The following is a 22,571-nucleotide window of genomic DNA, read 5'->3' as shown; positions in this document are numbered from 1 at the left end:
CTAAAATCATATTTCATTTCAAAGTCCTGTTTTTGAAATGTTAAATTATTAGCTAGAATACAATATAAGTATTCCCTGAATGAAGCTGGTGGTCTTTTGAAAAGGAACTGTTCTTCTGTGGGATTGATAGCTATTAATTCTAATGCTAAAGCTTTGAATCTTGAGACTAATACGGAATTAATATTAGCCTAAATTTCTGAAGATGTCCATTGCTTTTACCTCTGTGTGTGGAGGGGGAAGGGGACAAAGAGAGGGAACTGCATTAATATAAACAGGAATTGCAAGTCAGTTTAAAATGCTAATCTTGATCTGCTATTTTTAGAGTTACTGATAGCTTTTGCTTTCTTGCTACAGCAGACACAGCAATTTCTTTTCTTTTTGTGTACCTTCTACTATATATTATCTTCCTTCTGTGTGATGGTGGAAGTGGCCAGACTATACACCATAAGCTAATAACTTTCAGGCTGTAAGATTGCTGTTGCCTGAGAATCTGAAACAGTGCCATTTCTTGACTGGATAATAAGTCCCAAGTTACAAAACACATATTTATCCCAGTTAGAAGCTGGCAGCACAATTGTCAAAAAGACAGAGAATGTTATGAGCAAATTTATTAAAGTATATATCTCTATATTAACACATAGCAAGGTTTCTTATCTTTTTTTTAATAAAAACTGGTTAGAAACAGGGAAAGTTATGAACAGCTGAAATGGGTTAATTATATTTCACATTTGTTATGCACAAATTGAAAAGCTCAGCATTATTCAAAAGCCTTACTCAATTAAATCTTCATGAACTTAAAATTCTTATTGGTCCCTAATTAAATTAGGGAAATTACTGGCAAACTGAATTGGAGCTGGTCTGTATTTAGGGACCTCTTGAATAAGGTCCCTCATCAATATAGTATCTTACATATTGCTGCCTTAAATCTACCACTGTGATGCTTCCATCTCAGTTGATCTGTTTCATGGTTTTGTTTCCTTCTTGTGAATCCTGTATCCATGGATCCCAAAGAAGGAATGATTAATTGTTAGTCACAGAAGCAAAAGTAAATCTCTCCTTTTTGTGACACTGTTAGGGTCTTAATGTGCAACTGTCTGGGTTTCTTGGCTGTTGAGTAAACACGTAGTGTTTTCTATGTTAGGCAAACCCCTAGAAGACATGAATAAGCAAGTCAAGAGAAAAGCTGACAAGCCAAAGGTGATTAAATAGGAATTTGACTACTATATCTAACAGTGGAATGGCAGGGTTTTTTTAAAGTCATTTTCTCCTAAGTTCTGAATATGCATACATTGACAAAAGGATATACTTTCATCAACAAGACAGTAAACACTTATTGTTGCCTTTAGGCCAATCTGTAAAACAAAAATGCAGAGATCTGCTAAACAAGCTAATTCATACTTCTGCCGTGTGCTGGGTTTGATAGCAGTTCTTGAGGATTTTCTGTATGGATTTCTTCTTTCATAAGAAAGAAATTAACATGGAGTTATATTCCAGGATCAGAAATTATATAACTTAAACAGTTATAACTTAAACTATAAGGGAATTTAGTTTAAATGCTAATGAGATCCATAAACAGTCTTGATTGTTGCCATCGGGTGCATGCTGGAAACAGGAAAACAAAGGCTCCAGAAAGATCACTTCATTCCTACATCCAAGTTGCTCTTTTTACATACCTGCTGCTATAGTATCATAGACGTATGCCTGTATTTCAAAAGCTGACAAATGGCTCTCTTCCAAAGTTTCCTGCCAATATAAATTAATGCTTACTATAAGACGTACTTGGGTGGTATGAAAGTATTGTCCTGTGAGAGATCCTTGAAGAACAGCTAAGTAGTTCTGGCTCCTATACATCAAATCTGAGGATATATATTAATTAATTATAAAGCACTCCATTATTGTTTCTTGCCAGACCTAGTATTTTGTATGTCCACATTGATAGCATCATATTTGTTAAGGAGGGAATATCTGTCTCGCAGGAAATGGTACCTAGAGGAAGATTAATCACTCTGCTAGTCAATTAAAATAATGACACTTAATGCTTTATAGTATATTTTATTTGTATAGCTAAATGGGTATTATTGCTCCTATTTTATCCCCTAGAGTTTTGAAAACTCATAAAAAACATAACAGCATTTTTTTTTAAGTTTTTCTTTTCTTTGACTAGGAAAAGATTAGGGTTTGTCAGCTAAAAAGTATGGGTTCTAGCTGGATTTCACTCCATCTCTTAAGTGCCTAGATCTTAAATTTTAGCTACTTGATGCCAAACACAGAAACCAAATGCAGAGTTGATGCAAAAAGATTATTCTTCGCCAAGATTATTAATTTATGAAATGAACATGCTAAGCAGAGGGCTGTCTATGAGCAGAAAGTAGGTGTCAGAACCTGATAATTGCCGCTCTCCTGTTTATGACGTAGTTTGCTTGGGAAAATATTTTCTGTAAAAGTAGGAAGCAAAGTCTTGTGGTGTTGTCAGCTGAGGAAAATAAAACCCATTCCTTTCCCAAGAGGAGGTGCAGAAACTGCTACTGAAACAATGAAGCAGAGAAGATTCTGGAGGTTGGTGAGATGAAAAATGGGGAAGCATGACTGCAGTCTGTAGTCAGGTACTCATGGCAATGAAAAGGCCCTAGGTTTTACTTTGACAAAAATTCAGAAACTCATGACTTATTCTAAGTAGACATGTCGGGCTACATATGACAATGGATGTCTTGCACACGTGAGACTGTATTGTCTCCCTAAAATCAGTAGTATGACATTGGTGTAAAATTGGTTCAAGAAAAACTTTTGACTCCCATTTGGACTCTGATGTAGCCTCAACTTTTTTTTAATTAGGAGTTTCAATATATTTGTTTTATTAGGAGTTTCTAAATAACACTTAAAACTAGCTATGATGGGGAAGGGACAGAGTTACCAGCAGCCCTGTGAGTGTGATGGACAGGGTTGACAAGCAAAGTGCCTGGAGTGATGTGACAGAAAGGGATCACAAATTCAAGAAAACAGGGCTTAAGCAGGGTCATCTCTGGCATTTGCCTGTAAGCGAGGATGTGTCTACTAAGCATCATTATGGAGAAATTCCCCAAACCCTTTCTAGGAAATCAGTGTCCTGGGGTGTCTCTCTGAAGTGCACGCACACTATTGCATGGAGCATGGGGAATAAACATGACAAATTAAGAATCTATGTGACATTGCAGAGCCACAATCCTGTTGCAAGCATGGAGGCGTGGTGGGTACATGGGGTACGGGGCCTTTCAGAAAGGCAGGATGGGAAGACAAGGAGGGGAGTTTCCCTTTATGTGAGACAACCGCTGGAATGCATGGAGCTCTGCCTGGGGATGGATGAAGAGCCAACTGAGAGCTTATGGGTAAGGCTCAAAGAGAAGACAGGTAAGGGTGACATTGTAATAAGTTTCTGCTATAGGCCGCCTGACCAGGAAGCATGGATGAGTCCCTCAGGTAGAAGCAGCCTCATGTTCACAGGTCCTGGTATTCACACAGCTATTGATCAGATGGTGAATGGTTAGCTGTTTCTGGGAAAGGAATCACTAGATCCATATTAGAGTGTATTCCTAAGGCCCAGGCAATTGAGTTTCTGGATGCTTTGAGATATTACAGTGAATCTATAAAGGAGAATGCACATGTTAATTGCTGACTATGCAAAATACACTGTCCTGAAGGAAATCATGGACACAAATAAAATTTTAAAACAAAACAGTACAGTTGAAATTAAAGTTTAATATAGTTGCAGGTTTAAGTTTTTTGGCTTAATTTGTTCAATGCAAAACTGCTGTTTGAAAATGTAGTTTTAAGAGGACTCTGCAAGTATTAATTGAATTTGGAACAATTCCCTTGTTAAACTTTCTTGTACCACAGAATTCTGGACCTAGTGAAGTCTTAGTTATATTTGGTAAAAGATCTTTTAAATGGATATAGCATTGACTTCATTCTTAATAATGATAAATAGTTCTGAAAGGAGAACAGAAAACATTTGTTTTATTTACCTGCTGGTCTTTGTGGAGATCTCAGTCTACGACAAACGTCTCCCTACAAGTGACAGGAAAAAAAATCCATACTGCAGGTTTTTTAGTTCTCATGTCTACAAATTTCTTTTGCTGATGTTCTACTACACTGATAATTTCCTTGGAGCTGCTGTTTCTTAAGAACACTAGGAAACATAAGATATTCCAAGTGGGTGATTTTTCAGTCAGCTTTTTTATTTCTTTGTGATTAACTTCCAGTAATAATAATACTGTGTAGTTAGATGTGCTGGTCTCTGCTACCATAATGATGAACATGGTAATAATAAAGAACTTAAAGCTTTTCTTTTAAGGTAATATTAAAATTATACAGTGAACCTCATAGTCTGGTGAATGGACTGGTGGTGTTGGTACTTGCAGACCACAGACTTTACGGTGAGCTAAGAACATGGGTCTTGGGTCTTGTCTTGGCCTGTCTGCAGTCTGGTGGTTTGTTTTTTAGGTTTGGGGGGGTTTTTTTAGTTAGTTTAGATGTGGCAGCACTTATGTAATGACGAGGTGCCTGTTCTTTCTTTTAACTTTTGCTTAGCTATGTACAATTGTGTGGTGTAACATTCTTTGTAGAATACAAATTGTGCTCCTAGAAAATACCGCTAAAGCAGTTACACAGTGTACAATGAGCCATTTGTGATGCTAGAATGAAAACGCAGCATGTGGGAGTGAAGGTATGGGATGATAGTAAAGGTTCCTGGGTGCCCTGGTGCTGGCTGGGATAGAGTTAATTTTCTTTCTAGTAGCTGGTATAGTGTTATGTTTTGGATTTAGTATGAGAAGAATGTTGGTAACATGCTGATGTTTTCAGTTGTTGCTAAGTAGTGAAGTAGTGTTTAGACTAAGCCAAGGACTTTTCAGCTTCTCATGTCCAGCCAGCAAGAAGGCTGGAGGGGCACAAGAAGCTGGGAAGGGACACAGCCAGGGCAGCTGACCCAAACTGACCAAAAGAGTATTCCATACCCTGTGACATCATCCCCAGCGTGTAAACTGGAGGCAGTTGGCCTGGGAGGGGATTGCTGCTCGGGAACTAACTGGACATTAATCAGAGACCGGTAAGCAATTGCATTGTGCATCACTTGTTTTGTATATTCCAATTCTACTATTATTATTATTGTTGTTATTATTATTGTCATTTTGTTATTATTATCATTATTAGTTTCTTCCTTTCTGTTCTATTAAACTGTTTTATCTCAGCCCACAAGTTTTACCTTTTTTTCTTTTTCTCTTCCTCATCTCACTTGGGGGGGGGGGGTGTGGGGTGTGGGTGAGTGAGCAGCTGTGTGGTGCTTAGTTGCTGGCTGGGGCTAAACCACCACACTGGGCTACAAGTAGTTCTCTAATAGTTACTATTCATCATTAAAAGAATGCTACCTGGGGATCTGAATTAAAACTGATTTCAGGGATAATAAAGAGAACAAAGAACACGTTACGAACATCTGTGAAATGCACCATGTATAAGAAATTCAGATACAGCTTAAAAAAGGAGTAAGATGTCAAGCATGCTAGAAAATGTGTAAACCCAAAGTGGATCTTCATATGAGGAGGATAGAGTAGGGCTACAGCAAGCTCATAGCAACTGAAATTTTTCCCTGGGACTACTATTATTTTGATGGTGGATATTTCTTCCTCACTCCTTAGGGTATGTTTGGTGGGTTTATGGGGTTTTTTTTGTTTGTTTTGTTTTTTTTTATATTTGGTAACACACTCTACACATCTCTCACCTGGGCAAGTTTATTATATTCACAATGGAAATGTTATCAGTATCAGTAATTTTAGAAAATATGACTTTGTATTCTTCCCAAGGGTCAGAGCCATCCAGTTGTGGAACAGAACTGATACTTAATGGGTCAGTCAGATGTGTGAGCCAAAACACTTAAAAGAAATTGGAGAGGTGAAATCCGCCCCTGTTCAGAAAGCCAATGTGTAATTTTTCTTCCATTTCAAGTTCAGCTTGTGTCATTTTAAACATTCTTTGTGATATAATCCTTTATTCTCTGGAAAGAAGGGAAAGAAGTGTAAGATAGTTTCATATTACTATTTTTTTCATAGCATTCTTCTTCTAGACTTGAATCAGTATCACAGTGTGTCAATAAAATAACTCTAACCAAAACCAAAAAAGCTAATTATATCTGAAGATGAGGGGGAAGGAAGTATATTTGGCCAATGATCTTTCTGAATTGACAAGAAGTTAAAACCTGAGTCTTTTTCTCCATGCCCACAAAATCTTGGGCCCCTGTCAGAAATGTGTGTTGGTACAAAACTTTGATTTGCATATATGGCTCTCTGTTGGTATGATTTCTCTCTGCTACGTTGTTGTGGTTTCAGCCCAGACAGTAACAAAGCACCACACAGCTGGTTGCTCACTCCCCCTGCCCTGGCCAGAGTGGGATGAGGAGAAGATATAAAGGCAGGCTCGTGGGTCGAGACAAGGACAGGGAGGGATCACTCACCATTTATGGTCATGGGCAAAAGACAGGCTCGACTTGGGGAAGAAACTAAATCAATTTAATTTACTACCAATCAAATCAGAACAAGGCTATCAGGAAGTGAACCCAGCCCTGAGAACACCTTCCCCCCAGCCCTCCCTCCTTCCCGCCTCAAGCCCACTCCCGGCTCTCTCTGCCTCCTCCCCACCAGAGGCACAGGGGGACGGGGAATGGGGGTTGGGGTCAGCTCTCCACACCTTGCCTCTGCTGCTCCTTCCTCTCAGCTCCTGCTGCTGATGGGGTCGGCCTGGGCCAGAGGTGGGAAGTCGGGGAAGCTTCTGGCAGCTTCTCACGGGAGCCATCCCTGCAGCCCCTCCACTGCTAACAAAAAGAACCCGTGCCACACAAACCCATACCATATGTATATAGCTTGTCTGCTGTTTTAGTACTGAAAACAAATGTCAGAAAGTACAATATTTAACATGGATGGACTTGTCCATTTGGAAAAGTTTATTAGTCTTTGTCAGTGCCTCCTGTCTGAATCAGTGCTGCAATAGCTGTGTGTTTGCTGGATGTTAGGACTAAGTTTTAGAACACAAAACAGGCAAGTGTGTATTAAGATCAGAAGGATTTGGGCCTTTTGTTTTTAAGCATGCTTTCTAAAAGCATATATATGTCAACAAAGAAATTATTAGTGATACTATATAGTCAATATAGAAATAGTAGAAGAACAGAAACCAGTAATGGGGCAAATCTTATAAAAATGCACTATCAAATAAGTTTTGTTAATACAAATCAATTGCAAAAAGAGGATCCTTTTCCCAGTGGCATACTAGCCACTGCAGAAGTAGCAAGGAATAAGGTCTGCAATAATGTTATTTTGTATATGCAGAAAGTTTTCTCCTTTTTCCTGTGTTTGATGGAAAGGTTTGAGTAAATATTGGTGATTCTCCAACAATATCCTGAATAATAATTATCTGCTTTTAACCTGGCAATAGAATCATAGACATGTTTAGGTTGGAAAAGACCTTTAAGATCATCAAGTCCAACCATTAACATAGCACTGCCAAGTCTACTACTAAACCATGTCCCTAAGCGCCACACCTACATGTCTTTTAAATACCTCCAGGGATGGTGACTCCACCACTTCCCTGGGCAGCCTGGTCCAATGCTTGACAACCCTTTCAGTGAAGAAATTTTTCCTAATATGTAATCTAAACCTCCCTTGGTGCAACTTGAGGCCATTTCCTCTCATCCTATCACTTGTAACTTGCGAGAAGAGACCGACACCCACCTCACTACAACCTCCTTTCAGGTAGTTGTAGAGAGCCACAAGGTCTCCCCTCAGCCTCCTTTTCTCCAGGCTAAAAGTCCCAGTTCCCTCAGTCGCTCCTCATAAGACTTGTGCTCCAGGCCCCTCACCAGCTTTGTTGCCCTTCTCTGGACACGCTCCAGCACCTCGATGTCTTTCCTGTAGTGAGGGGCCCAAAACTGAACACAATACTCGAGGTGTGGCCTCACCAGTGCCTAGTACAGGGGGACAACCACTTCCCAAGTCCTCCTGGCCATGCTATTTCTGATATGGGCCAGGATGCTCTTGGCCACCTGGGCACACTGCTGGCTCATATTCAGCTGGTTGTCAGTCAGCACCCCCAGGTCTTTCTCTGCCGGGCAGTTTTCCAGCCACTCTTCCCCAGGCCTGCAGCATTACATGGGGTTGTTGTGACCCAAGTGCAGGACCCGGTACTTGGCCTTGTTGAACCTCATACAATTGGCCTTGTCCCATTGATCCAGTCTGTCCAGATCCCTCTGTAGAGCCTTCCTACCCTCGAGTGGATCAACCCTGCCTCCCAACTTGGTGTCACTGCAAACTTACTGAAGGTGCACTCCATCCCCTCAACTGGATAATTGATAAAGATATTAAACAGAACTGGCCCCAATACTGAGCCCTGGGGAATGCCACTTGTGACACCACTTATGTGTGCTGGCCTTCTGCTGTGCTTGCTTGACTTTCTGGAAAGTGAGATGAACTGTTCCTGTGCTCTGACAAGGCTGACCTTCAATATTAGCCAACTCTCCTGGGGGCCTTTGCTCTCCCACACAATTTTCCATGGGATCCTGTCAAGAAAGTCTCTGCAGATGCTAAAATTTGCTCTTTGAATTCCAGGATTGTAAGGCTGTTATTGATCTTGCTCATTCCTCTCAGTATCTTTAACTCCCCAGTCTCACGGTCACTCTGGTCAAGGCTGCCCTTGCCATTGTGCAGCTGTTTTCTTTGAGTGGCAGGTATGATAATCTACTCCAGTCATTTAATTGATCACATGCATCAAGAAATTGCCTTCTGTTTGTTCCAGAAATCTGGATTGCTTCTGCCAGTTGTATTGACTGTACAGCAGATACCAGGGCAGTTAGTTACCTGTGAGAGACAGCTCCTGTGATTGTGAGGCTTTCTCTAGCTGCCTAGAGAAGGCTTCATCTGCCTTCTCTTCTTGATTAGGAGGTCTGCAGCAGATATCTACTGCAGCATCACCTGTTTAGGCCTGTCCTTTAATTCTTACCCATAAGCTCTTAAGTTTTTCATCACCCACCCTACAGCAAAGCTCCATTCAATCTTCTCATTTACCTGGAGCACAACTCTTCCTCTATACTTGCCTACTCTTTGCTTTTCCCTCCCTTGCAGCTCTCCAATCCCACTGTGTCTCTGTAATCCCATTGAGGCAGTAGAAGTTTGTGCATAGCTGCAGATTTAATTCTTCCTGCTTGTTCCCTATGCTATGTGTACCGGCATACAGGCATTTGATATGGCCCTGAAGTTGTGTTGTTCTAACAGGGTGAGAGACTCCCTGTCCTGCTGTTCTCTACACATCTCCACCACTTGCTCCCTCGTTCACATCTCTTCAGGTTACAGTAACTCTGTCCCAGCATATCTAGTTTAAAACCCTTCTCGCTAGAGTTTGGTAAAATTTTTCATGTATCACTTAGTCAAATGATCCCATCCTTACTTAGTAGCCCTTGCTCCAGAGGTCCTGTGATCATAGAAGCTAAATGCCTGCCTACATCACCAGCAGCCAGGTATTAATCCACTGGATGACTGCTCTTTTGCTCAAGCTTCCCCCTTACCAACCAGGTTGAGAAGTGCACCACCTGGGCCTCTATCTTTCACCCTTGCCACCCGGGTGTCCTACTTTTGACTCCACTGCAGAATGGCATGTCTTGGCTATTTTATTTTATTCTGGGGTGAGGAATGAAGCTGGGAATTAATTTATAATTTCATAGTGTATTTCTATGGAACAAGCTTGATACTGGTACTCATAGACATGGTGGTGGTTTTCTTTCTTTTTTTCCCTGCCTCAAGATTGATTCTCTTTTGTGCACTGCATGGCAAGAGTTTGTGTACATGTATGTCAGTATTCTTAGAGAAGTACTTGGGGGCAAGGGGGAGATAATCTTGGAACCTTTCATCACAGAAGCCCTAGAGGATCCTTGTAACATAAAACTACTTGTACCTAACATAAAACATACAGTAAATGAAATGTTCCTTCAGGTAACAGTATGACCATTTGGGAAACTTGCCCCACTCTATCATTTAGCCAGGCCGTGTACTGAAGAGGGAGGAATTGGAGGGGGAGTTGGTGTGATTAGCACATTAGCTTAAAATCTTGAACAGTAAAATCCTCATTTTCTTGGTCTTGTCTTTTCTTGTCTAACTTGACAAGTTTATATGAGATTGGCTTTACAACTTTTTAAATAGTAGTAATCTTCCTTAGTTCTGAATATTTGCTTCAGCTGCAGAACGTACAAAAAGGCTCTGCCTTAATGTGCTTGAATAGACTTTTTTAGCTTAATGTTCCCTTCAGGGATTCAGATCCACAACTTTCAATCTTTTCTTCTTCCTACTTCTCTCTCTGGAAACATCAGCATCTCTTTAAGTATCTCCACTTGCTCCTCAGGCAGTTTGTCATGAGGTATTTCTCCTAGTCTGTGAATTCCCTTTAAGCTGACTTTCTTTGCCTCTCTAAGTTCTTTTTTTCATTTTATTTTATGCTCAGTTGCACGTCAGCTCCCTTGGTATAGCCTTGACACTTTCGTGATGCTGCTGTTTGAAAAAACAAAATGAACTTTTTTCACTGTTCCCAACAATTGTCTTCTAGCAATTGGGAGATTCAGTTTGTATAAAGGAAGAAACTTTTTTAGAGGCTAAGACTCTGACATTGCAGATATCTTCGTCCCCTCTGTAATTTAAAGCATGATAGTAATCTCATTGGTTTGGATAGTATCACTGGCATGCTAATGTTGGGCTTATGTACAGTGCTTGCAGGATCAGGACCTTAAAATTTTTCCTGAAAGAGCTTGTCAGACTTTTTCTAATTATTGTAATTTAATCAGAAGAAAATAGATACAGAAGAAATTGTATAAATTGAAGGCTTTTTCCTAGCAAATTATTAGGTTCAGTCAAGTTGTGCTAGTTTTCAGTATTATTTTACATGTCCTTTGGGTTTTAGAGACATATTCTTCTGGTCAGAAAAGATTTCTCTGCCTATACATTAGTAACCTGAAATAAAGACACCTTGTTCACTATTCTATGTGCTCACCTGTTTCAGTAAAAAAGGATATAAAACTATCTTCTTGATCTGACAGTTACTGGTATAAATGACTAGACAAGGTAAAAAGTGATAATGATTTTTTTTTTTTTTTAGGACACCTGCTTTTCTTCATTCTTCCAGATCACCATTTTCTATCGCTCTCTAGAGTCTTTGTTCCACTTCCTTTGTCTTGCACTAGCACCAGAAAATATTGCCAACAGTTTGGACTTTTTTCTTTTTTTCAGTTTCAGAATGGCACTTTTTCAGGAATATTTCAGTGCCTTGGTGCTGTTCCTCTCCATCACTAAACATGATAAAATGCTGTAGTAATACCGAGATTAGTAGTTTATATTTACACTAAGTCTTATTTATGCTTCTTTGTTATGTAGGTTAGGTTCCTCTGCCTGGAAATGAAGTCAACAAATGCTGTTATCCAAAACAGTTGGTGAGTAAGTATTTTGGAACAACTTTTAAGCATCAAATACCAACCTTACAAATTTCAGGGAATGTTGAGGAGTGGAAAACTGTTGGTGTTCTTTACTTAAGAGATGATTGTTTGCTTTTATTCCTAAAACACCTGCTTGCTGAATTTTCTATGTAATGTTATAAAATACTGAATTCATTATCATCAGATCAAAGTGATTTTGATTGTCACAAGTAACATCTTGGAAGGAGCTGGATATCGTAACACTGCTTTAATATTAAAAGTACTATTTTTCTTTCAGTGGTGGTAGTAAGAGTGTTATGCTTCTGATTTTGCTTATTGTTTTTTTCATTATGCATGATGGGAAGTACTGGTTACCACCTGCTGGTTTTCTACTTCGTCATGGATACTGTATCTGCTTAGTTTGCTAAACTCTTAGCTCTGTCCACTTTTTCTTGTATTTCAGTGTCTAGTTTCTCACAGCAGTATTTTGGCCTATGCAGAATACTCTCTTAGTAAAACACAGACTGAAACACAGTTTTGGAAGTAAACATACAGTATTTGTAAATTCGTCTTTAGGCTAAGACATATATACAGAAATGTAAAAACATGAGGGGAATCGAAATGGGAATAGAGTGTTAAATGAAACTGGTACATGGCATGCTTAGCCAAATGAGAGGAGGCGGCCCTTCATGTAAAGGTTTGGAAGTAAATGGTACAGAAAAAGCTGTGGTACAGGATGCTTCGAATGCTAAAGTTATAAATGTGCAAAATATAAGAAACAAATGGGAACATTCTGTGGTGAGAAAAATCCATCAAAGGCCCTAAATACAGAGATGCCACCTTCCATTGAGGAAGTGTCTCTGTTGCAAGCTCAGGGAATGCTTGAGGAAATTATTTCCTCATAATTGTTTTGTTTACTTCCCCAGCTAATCTCTATAGTTTGCCACAAGAAGCAGCATACTGGCCTAGATGGATTTTTTTATCTGATTCCTATGGCTATTGTTGTGTATGTTTATTTTCTTATTTGCATAGGTAAAAATTGTGGCCCCTAGCCCCCTTCTTCAGCACTTTAGTAAACCTTGGTCTGAGACAGGCTTCTTCTATTGCCAGTGGAAGGAAAAGTTTCAGCTCTAGTGAAGCTTGGTGTTAGTTCTGGAGTGGGAAGGTAGTTGAAACCATTCCTGTCTTTTCACAGACAACAGGGGAAGCATAGAGGGTATTGTTTCCTTATGCTAATGCACTCTGTGAATATGTACTGTGGTACTTCCCCAAATTGCTTACAATTTTAATTTGAAGCAATGTTTAACAATTGACTGTAACAAATAGGAGGAATGATGAGAAATGGAAGAACAGAGGCAACTGTAATAAAATCATTGCATGGTTCCAAGTGACTTCCATCACTGGACTTGAGTGGAATGAAGCATTAAAAACAAAGCAGTATGAAATGCAACATTCCAGGATATTTGAAAGCACTGTGAGAATACTGACTCTGTCATTCAGATGCTGACTTTATGAAGGATGGTTAATTCTCTACTGAACCTCATAAAACAAGATGTTTTAAAATAGTTGTCTGGTGTAGGCTTGCTATATTGCAAGGTCAATGTGTTGGTGCTAAGGGCTAAAATGTTAATACCCATTTGGCTCTGAATGCTCCTTTATGCTCAACCCTATTGTGTGGTGCTTCTATCTGTTCTGCAGGCCTCAAAGAACATAAAAATCCCAAGCAAACAGAAACCCCTTGAATAAACTAATTCTCTCATGCTTTGCTGGACTGAATTACTCAGCATTAAAAAATAAACCTCTAGATTTATAAAGCAGAGTTGCCCTCCTATGTATCATTTCTCTGTGCATGTGCCTGTATACATACATAAAGATCCCCAAAGTGGTAGGGGTGGCAACATATGTTTGGGCTACCCTGTCTTTCTAATATGGAAATTAGAACATTCTGTCCTCATAGCCTCAATGTGAAAGTAATTACTTCCAAATCTTCAAATTGCACTTAATTATAGACTCTTGCTCACCACTTCACTCAAAGGAAGTACATCAAACTGTCCTTTTAGGTTCTTTTTAGTTGTTTGAATGATGTGTAACCTGGGAGTGGGTCTTCACCATCCATTTGGGTTGAAGTTATATAGAAGAACTTCAGGAAATGGAAGCTCAGTCTGTTCCTTGTCCCTCATTACAGAGAAAAAAAGGAAACAGGAAAAATTAAGTGCAAGCAAGTCTTCATAGCCAGTCATAAGCAGAAAAAATATTTTATATGCAGATCTCTATGTATACAGTTACATATATACATGAATATACAAGAAATCTGGAATGCATTTCATAGATCATCTTAGGAACAAGGGGAACAGCTGAGGCTTTATTGCTGCAGTTCAGCTTTGCTGAGCATTGCAAATATGGGATGTTGAAAGAAGAGCTAATAAGAGGATAGCTGTTGGCATAAGAGGCTCACATTTATCAGCAGTTTCAATTAGAACTAGGTACCGCACTACCAAAAGCTATAGCAAATGTGAGGATCAAAGAAGTGACTTGATTTACAATTACCTCTGTGCCACTGATGTATTTATCAAACAATTCAGATACAGTAATGAGTAAAAATACTAATGCAAAAGAAGCAGTCAGATCAAATCTACCTCCCAAGTGAAGTGTACAAATATTAAATGAGAGAGGAAAGAATTAATAAGGGGAAAGAATGGAAAACTTGTGGAAGATGAAACTAAATGCCATAATTTAGAGTCAGTGTTAAGATTCACAGTGCAGGAGGTGTTGGAAAGAGTGTTATTGTTAGGTGACATTAGGTCTTCACTTCTAGAAGCTAATCATAAGTAGGTCTCTGTTCTTAATTCTACAAAGATCAGAGAAAGTTCTACAAGGGATAACTTACAGTGTTTGTGTCCATTTTCTTCAGAATATGAAAGATCATTAAGTCATCTCTATTGAAAATGTCATTAGAGTGTAAGGCATGTAGCAGAGAAATCTGAGTGTCAGTGAAATAAAGCATGAGAAATATTTTCCTGCAGAGGCATGAAGGTAGCCATCTGTAAGTCCTGTTTCTTCTTGCTTCTTCCTTTGTTGTTGGAAAAGGGGGAGGAAAAAAACCCAAAACAGTAGCATAGAAGATACTGGGTTATTTCAAAAGATGTTACTTGCACATTATACTATTGATATTTGCTAGGGATAAATATTCACTTCTGTGGATGTTTGTGTCATCTGTGTGAGCCTTATTTGTAGAAGACAAGGAGGTTTGTCTGTTAGGAGGGACTTATCTGCAACTCCGATGTTACAGTATGCTTTTTGGCAACTCCTTTTGCTATAGAATGTGTGTTGTTATCTATGTTTATTACCTTGTTTGGATGATGCTTGCAACTGGCTTCCCTTCAGCGTATCTTCAGTGCCAAAACACTTCCAAAAGAGACTTTCAGGTTGTGACAGGCTTGCCTGGCTTTCTTGGCCATGCATATGATATGATGGTTTCCAACACAGATAAAAATGAATGGAGTAGCTACATGCTGTTTGGAGATGTTTACAGCAAGTTGGACTGGCTGCTAGAGAGGAAATGTGAATTTGGAGTGAAGCAGATAAACCTTCTAGGATGCATAATCAGCAAACGGCATTCAGCTGAACTTCAACAAGTCCTAAGGTATGCCTTCTGTTTTGGAAAAAAAAAATTAAAAAAAAATTCAGCATTAATAAATTATGTGGGGTAAATCTTGTCAAATTTAGTAATCTAAAACTTTCTGAGACAGAAAGCTATTCAGATATGTAAACTTCAGTATGTGGTACCAGCCTAGATACTCTAGGGTGACTGGCTTGCTCCCAAGCTGCTTGCCTTAAAAGGGACCAGGTGTGCTGTAGCTCCTCAGTCATCCCCAACAGCCCTATGTGGGTGTCCTGGATACAGAACATATCTAAAATGGCATTAGTCACAACCAGTAACAGAACTTAATAGTGAACACAGAACCAGTAATACAACAGAACTTAATAAGCAGCCCCAAATTCCTAGCATATCTATGTCTTTTTTTGGTGTGATGTTTAATAAGTAATTTGGCAATACTTTTTGACATAGCTTTTTGTATGCTTTTTGTGTAAGCTGCTAGAAATCAGGAGGACACATCTGTAGATCTGTTTTATCCATGTCAAGAAGTTTCATGGAAGCTGAGCAACCATAGTTTTAAATGGAAGGTCTCCTTATTCACAGTGCAGTGGTGATAGTTTCACTGTGAAGAACTTGGAACAAAGTTTTTAATCTTACCATATAAACACAGCCTTAGTGAAGTTCTGGTTTCAAAGATTTCAGATGATCTTCAAGCTAGGATTCAAAGATTTTGTCTGTCTGGTGTGATTTCTTCTTTAAACAAGCACATGTTCTAACTAGAGACCTCTTTTAAGCAGTTGGCAAAATGAAAAATCTTTATGGGGTGTGTTGAATTTTGTTTACCTTGTCCTGGCAACATTTCAGCACCTGTGTCCTGGTTTTGGCTGGGATAGAGTTAATTGTCTTCCTAGTAGCTGGTATAGTATTGTGTTTTGGATTTAGTATGAGAAGAATGTTGGTAACACACTGATGTTTTCAGTTGTTGCTAAGTAGTGTTTAGACTAAGTCAAGGATTTTTCAGCTTCTCATGCCCAGCCATCAAGAAGGCTGGAGGGGCACAAGAAGTTGGGAGGGGACACAGCCAGGACAGCTGACCCAAACTGGCCAAAGGGATATTCCATACCATGTGACGTCGTGCCCAGTATATAAACTGGGGGGAGTTAGCCTGGGGGAAACGCTGCTCAGGAACTAACTGGGCATCAGTTGGTGAGTGGTGAGCAATTGCATTGTGCATCACTTGTTTTGTATATTCCAATTCTTTTATTATTATTATTATTGTTGTTGTTGTTGTTGTTGTCATTTTATTATTGTTATTATCATTATTATTTTTTTCCTGTCTGTTCTATTAAACCATTCTTATCTCAGCCCACAAGTTTTAACTTTTTTTTTCTTCTCCCCCCAATTCTCTCCCCCATCCCTCTGGGTGAGAGGGTTAGTGAGTTAGTGGCTGTGTGGTGCTTAGTTGCTGGCTGGGGCTAAACCACGACAACCTGCCAGTTGAGTTCAGCAATCAGAGTTGAGACATTAGTAAGACTTGCCAGAATAGTCTTCAAGACAGCTGCAGAAGGTTGGGTTACATGTCTTGGCTTCCAACAGAGCAGTTACTGTACCAATGGCACTAAAATTATCTTCACATGGGTCAGTGGCATGATACCGAAAATATGGCTGCTCTATCCTTAGGATATGAAGAAAGAAGTGTTCTTGTAAACCTGTATACATACAAGTAGTTAAATATAGGGCACAAAGACCATGAACTGTTTGGGACCCAAATTTGAGAAAGGATTTTCCAAATTCAATAAAGAGAATGTGGGAAGGAGAGATGGAAGGAAAGGAATTGCTGGTATCATCAAAGCTACTTGGCAGGTGCTGGCAGTAGGTAAGAACAGGCCTATTCTTGAGCCTCCCTTTTTGAAAGAGCAAATACATTACTGCTACCGACTGCTACACCGGCTTGGTTCAATTCATGCAGGTCAGTGTAAGTCATCTGGGTACTGAAGGAAGAGTTTCATGGTGGGGATTTTCTGATGTTGTTATAGCAGAACCCTCAGTTTACTTCTGAAGTGTTTCTGGTTTTCAGAGGCATATGTAATCCCTGGGGAGCCATGGTTCAGAAAAAGCATTGCAAAAATCAGTGTCTGTGGCACCCTTGATGCAATAGGGTCATGAATGATTTTCAGTGGAATGTATGACTGGGTGAGTCAAAAGAGAGGGAAGGATATTTTTATCAGAGGAATAGGGCTCATCTGCTATGTTTCCTCATATGGTAAGGAAAGAATTGAGACTGCAGTGGTACTTTGTTGGAACCTTGTTAGTACAATTTTTGCTCGAGGATGCTTCTATGTGAAAGCTATATAGAAACAAGAAAAAGTCTGGAAGAGTGATCAGGACTTCCTTTTCTCTATGAAAATACAGTCTGCATTATATTCTTTAGGAGTGTAAAATTGTCAGTCACTGTAAATGTTGCTTTACACTATTATATGTGTGTGTATGATCAGGTTTATAGTTAATCAATTGTTAGGTGAAGGAAATACGTAGTAGTAAAAGCAGTCTTGGTACTTGCCAGCCTTCTTTGGTAACATAACATAAACTGCAGGCTGAAGCTAGAGTTATTTAGTGGCATTACGATTTCTGGTTCCTCATTTGCCATTCACATTAGGTTCCCTTTTGTATCATGCTAACCTTCCTTCTAACCTTCTTGCTTATCAGCAAGACCGGTCTCTGACTGAAGATGTGTGCTGTTGTTCATCCTACCTGTCTTAGGACATCATTCAGAATGGCCAGTATTTCATTTTTAAAAGTTAAAAAGTAGCATAAACATTTTGCTTATATATTTTTGATACTCTACTTCAGCCTGTAAATTTCTCTGTGCTTCCATATATGATTCTGGGTGCAGGGGGTCTGCCATCAACTCAAGATCAGGAAAATGACAAAAAAATGGTTACGTACCTCTTTATATAATCCCAGAGCACTTTCTGCATGTTTATTCAAGTGAAAATACTTGTATTAGAATATCTTGTTTGTATATGTCATTTGTATCCCTACAATTTTGTAAAAAAGCATGAAAATCTAGGGTGCCTGGACCTCAAATTTCTATAAGGCAAAGGAAGATAACTCAAGGTTTATTTCATAAATCATCACCATTTTGAAATCTGTGTTTTCCCTAGATCATCATTACCAAATTTTAGATAATTGAAATTGACTATATGATAAAGTTCTTATTAAAATGTGATTGTCTAGGATCAGACCTAAAGATCCACATAGGGAGGGATGCAGAAGCTTGTATGCTTCCCTGTATTTTTATTATTATTTTTTTTAATCCCAAATTCTTATCAGTCTGCTATTTCAGTCTTTATTTACAGAAAATAGCAAATGGAAAAGGAACCCATATTGTAATGAAAAGAGACTATGTGTACAGATTAAAAGCTCTAGTTGTGGGAGGGGAAAGAACCAACTAAAAGCACATTCTGACCCCCACTCCCAAAAACTCTACAGTACTGCATAGGAAAGACATAGTTATTATTTTTCCAATGTGTGGACCAATTTTGTATGTTTTCCTTCTTCTCCCTTCCCATTCCAACATTTTAAAATATCAATTTAGGATTTTTTTTTCATTTATAATGAGATGGACATTCACAATCTATTTTAGAAGTTTGATATAAAATGTTTAGCTTGGAAGCTGCTTTGTAAATATTACTTCCATCAGAATGTTTGCACACGAACTTACTTTTGTATTTTTCTGAGATTTTGCCCCTGCCAAGTTATTTCTGATTGTGTCCTGCATTCACAGAGGATTTTGATGATACTAAGTGTAGTTTCTCCTGTCTGTAAAAGGAAAGAATCAGGTTGTGGAGTTTGAACAGGCCAACAGTTTATTGGAGCTTATGCACCTTAGTCACTTTTAGGTGCTCTTGGAATCTTTTAGCATCTGAAATAGAAAATTTTATCTGTCATAAGAAAATTATAAGGAAGGATAACAAATTTACCTTTGTTTTCATGTGAGAACATTTGCAATTTTCTTTACCAATTGAGAAAGAAATTGATGTTCTCAAAATTCCTTTCAACTAGATCCCTATTTAAGGCAATTTTAATGTTTTGTGATGCCACGGGTGCTTTGCTGCTTCTGATTCATCAATGCATGACTGGGCTCTTTCCTCTCTTTTCTTTATCTCCCTTCAAGATTTTTTTATTCTGTTTATTTGAAACAGGCTATTTATTTATTTATTTATTTTCAGGTTTCTCGGCAGTAAATGGGGAAAAAAAAAAGATAGGATTCATGTCAGCTGCAGTGTTAGACACCATTTGCTGTTTCTTGTCTAAGATTGAGAGACTTGCTACTTCTGATAAAGATTAATGTTTGTCTTAGTTCCTGATATGCAAGGAAATATGGTGAGGTACATTATCTTCTCAGCTTTGGTACAATGCATAAGATACCACAGGGAAGGAGGAAGAGAGACTAAGGAAGTGATCAGTAAAATCAGTCTGAGACTGAAGGGGAAAGGGATGTGTTTGAGAGTGGTAAAGGTCAAAATATAGGGATAGAAAAGCAGGGAGAGAAGATGCAGATGTTCTTTATATTTCCTGTGTTAATTTTTCTCCCTATCTCATCCTTCCTATGCTGCTTTTTGCAACTTCACACTCCCTTTAGTTTGAAATATTTTTGTAGTGATTTTTTTCAAAATCCTTTTATTTTGCTGTTTGATAATCTGAAAGTCACAGACTCCATTCCCTTTGCCATCCTGGAGGCAACACTTTCTATTAATTACAGAGCTGGTGTTCTGCTTCTCATCATGGTTCTGGTTCAATAAAACAGTGTGCTATATTTTAAGTAGCAAGCCATCAGAAGTGATAAGTTTACAAGTACAAGAACAGAGTTCCAGAGTCAGCTTCCCTTGGAGCACACCTGGGGAAGAGACCATGGGCTGACCTCCCTCCTACTGCCATCAAATTCATACTATTTATTCTTAACAAAGAAATTCAGCATCAGTTCCTTTTCTCTTCACTGAGATCTAAAAAACCCAACCCTTCCAAAGATGTGCATTTGACATAAGTCTAGATAATTGTAGAAGGGATGTAAGTATTTCATTACAATATCATATAAGGAATAACCTCACAGCAACAGTTGAACAAATACACATCGGTCAACACCAGAGGTACGTTGTAAGTGGCACAGTTAGAGGCATACTGTGTAATAGCATCTTTATGTAAAACCTCTAAGTAATCACAATACTCCTGTAAAAAAAACCCCATAAATTCACTATTGTTTCTTTTTGTTGACCTGGAACGTTTGTCTATTTTGTTCCACTCTCTGAAATATACTACTATATAACTGTTTTGTTTATTTTCCTCTGAAATATTCTTTACAGAGATGAAGTACTAACATATACTTGCCTTTTTTTTTTAGTTCTTTGAACTCTAGAAGTGTCCTGTAGTATTTTGATCTTTCAAAATTCTACTGTTTACATGACTGATTTTTTTTTTCCCCTGTTTATTTATTAGAATGTTATTCTAATTTCAGAATAACAGTCAATATAATCATTTCTTACATGGTTAAAATTTAAAAAGATATTGATATTTGGCCTCAAATTATCCACAGGAATTAAGTCTTGGTATCTCATTCTTGCAATACAGGTTATAATAAAATTGGGAAATAATGTAATGCTCACTTTTTTAAGTTTGAAAAGCCAGCTGCAAAGAGAAGTGGAGGGAGTACTTTGAGGAATGAGAGAAGGATCTCTTATGGCAGCTTTCTTGCATAGTACTATTTGTTGCTGCAGAGGTAAGAAGACAGCTGTTTATGCAAATAAAATGTCTCACAAATCCACATGAGAAGTTGTGCACAGCAGTTATAAGAAAGAAATGTTCCCTTATGCCCATACTGCGTCTGTTTCCTGAATAAATCCCACACCAGCCTAAATTCCTGTCTGCCAGTTTGTGTTAATGAATATGGAACTTGCCAAAGAGCCAAAACATATTGAAGAAAAAAAAAAAAAGTATAAACATTGCTTTTAGTTTAGAATGAATGTATGACTAATCCAAATTAGATATACAGCACTGCCCATTTCAAAGGGCAGGTCTTCTGGCTGGCTTTGCTTGTTCTGTTGCTCTAAATAGAAATACAGAAATACAATGAAAACTTTGTTGAATGCAATGGAAAGAGAAAAAAAAAAAGGGTAGAATTGGATTATTAAAATTGGGGAGAAAAATATACTACAGAAGTGATGTATGTTATTATGACATCCAATTGAAATATTTTCTTTTCTTAGAAAGTGAAGTATTTGTTCTCACAGAGGAACAAGTGTGGCATATAGCATCAGGAATTTGGTGGGGTTTGTTTTTTCAAGAACTGATCATATTGTCTAACCATTTCATTCATGAGGGATACAATGTAGCTATTTTTTGTATACTTAATTTCAAGTACATTTAAATACAAATAATTAAGAAACATGTAGAGTTTCTTCAAACTGGTTTCCATATAAACAGAAAGGAAAACAGAAATGGATATTTCTGTGAGAGACAGGGCCAAAATGATTGGAGACCTTATAATTGCACTGGTGGTTATGCCTATGAATTTCCCTGATTTATGTGAGTCAAAGAAAGACTGATTTTTTGGACTTGGATAGATCTTCTGGATCTTTATAATTTTTTTTAATACTACATTTCAAAATGCCGGCTTCCAGACATGAAAGAAATACAAGTGAAGAGGAACTGTTATTCCTCTGACTTTGGTTGAGTGAATCCTAATTTGCATTTGTACATGGAAATCACAGGGCTGAATATTAGCTCTTCATTGCTGAATATCTGTCAATAGCATTGAAGGTTACTTTATGGTGCTTTGGCAGTGTCTATTGTTCTCCATCTTCAAAAACGGTCAAGGAATCTGATGATATTGTAGCATTTCTTATCAACTTGATGGTAAGCTGAACAGTATGGCAAATGAGACTGCAGTCTAGAAATTAAAAGCTTATACTTAAAATTTCATCATTACTTGGTATTATTGAATACATGGAGTTGGCTGGTAGTAACTTTTGTGAACTTTTGTAGCTGAATTTCTTACAGGTAGGAACCTAGGAAAGGATATGTCTTGCACAGGATTGCCACTTTCTATAAATTGTCTCTAGTTCTTCCCTATTTCTTAATGGTAGCTTAAAAAAAGCAATAAAAATCCAGCTTGACAGACAAGTAGACATATGGGGGAAAAATAGGATTGAGCTCTGAGTACAAGACTTTCTTTGGACACTCAAATATGTGTTATTTCATTGCTTATGAAAGCAGGCTAATCCCTCCTAGAAATTCTATTACATGGAACCGTATTGCTACCAATACAAGTCAACAGCAATTTTGTAACTGTGGAAACCCATCATATTTATTTCTGTCACCTAGAGTATGTTCCAACTGACTGATGATAGTAGTAGTCGGTCCTTTGTGTCACTGCTATAATAAGAGTGAAAGATAAACCTGTGAAACCTATTGACAAAATATTTGCAACAGAAAAAGATAAAACTCAGGAAT

Source organism: Buteo buteo, chromosome 8 (genome assembly GCF_964188355.1).
Source record: "Buteo buteo chromosome 8, bButBut1.hap1.1, whole genome shotgun sequence".
NCBI lineage: Eukaryota > Metazoa > Chordata > Aves > Accipitriformes > Accipitridae > Buteo > Buteo buteo.
The sequence above is the reverse complement of the archived record's forward strand: the minus strand, read 5'-3'. Positions refer to the sequence as shown.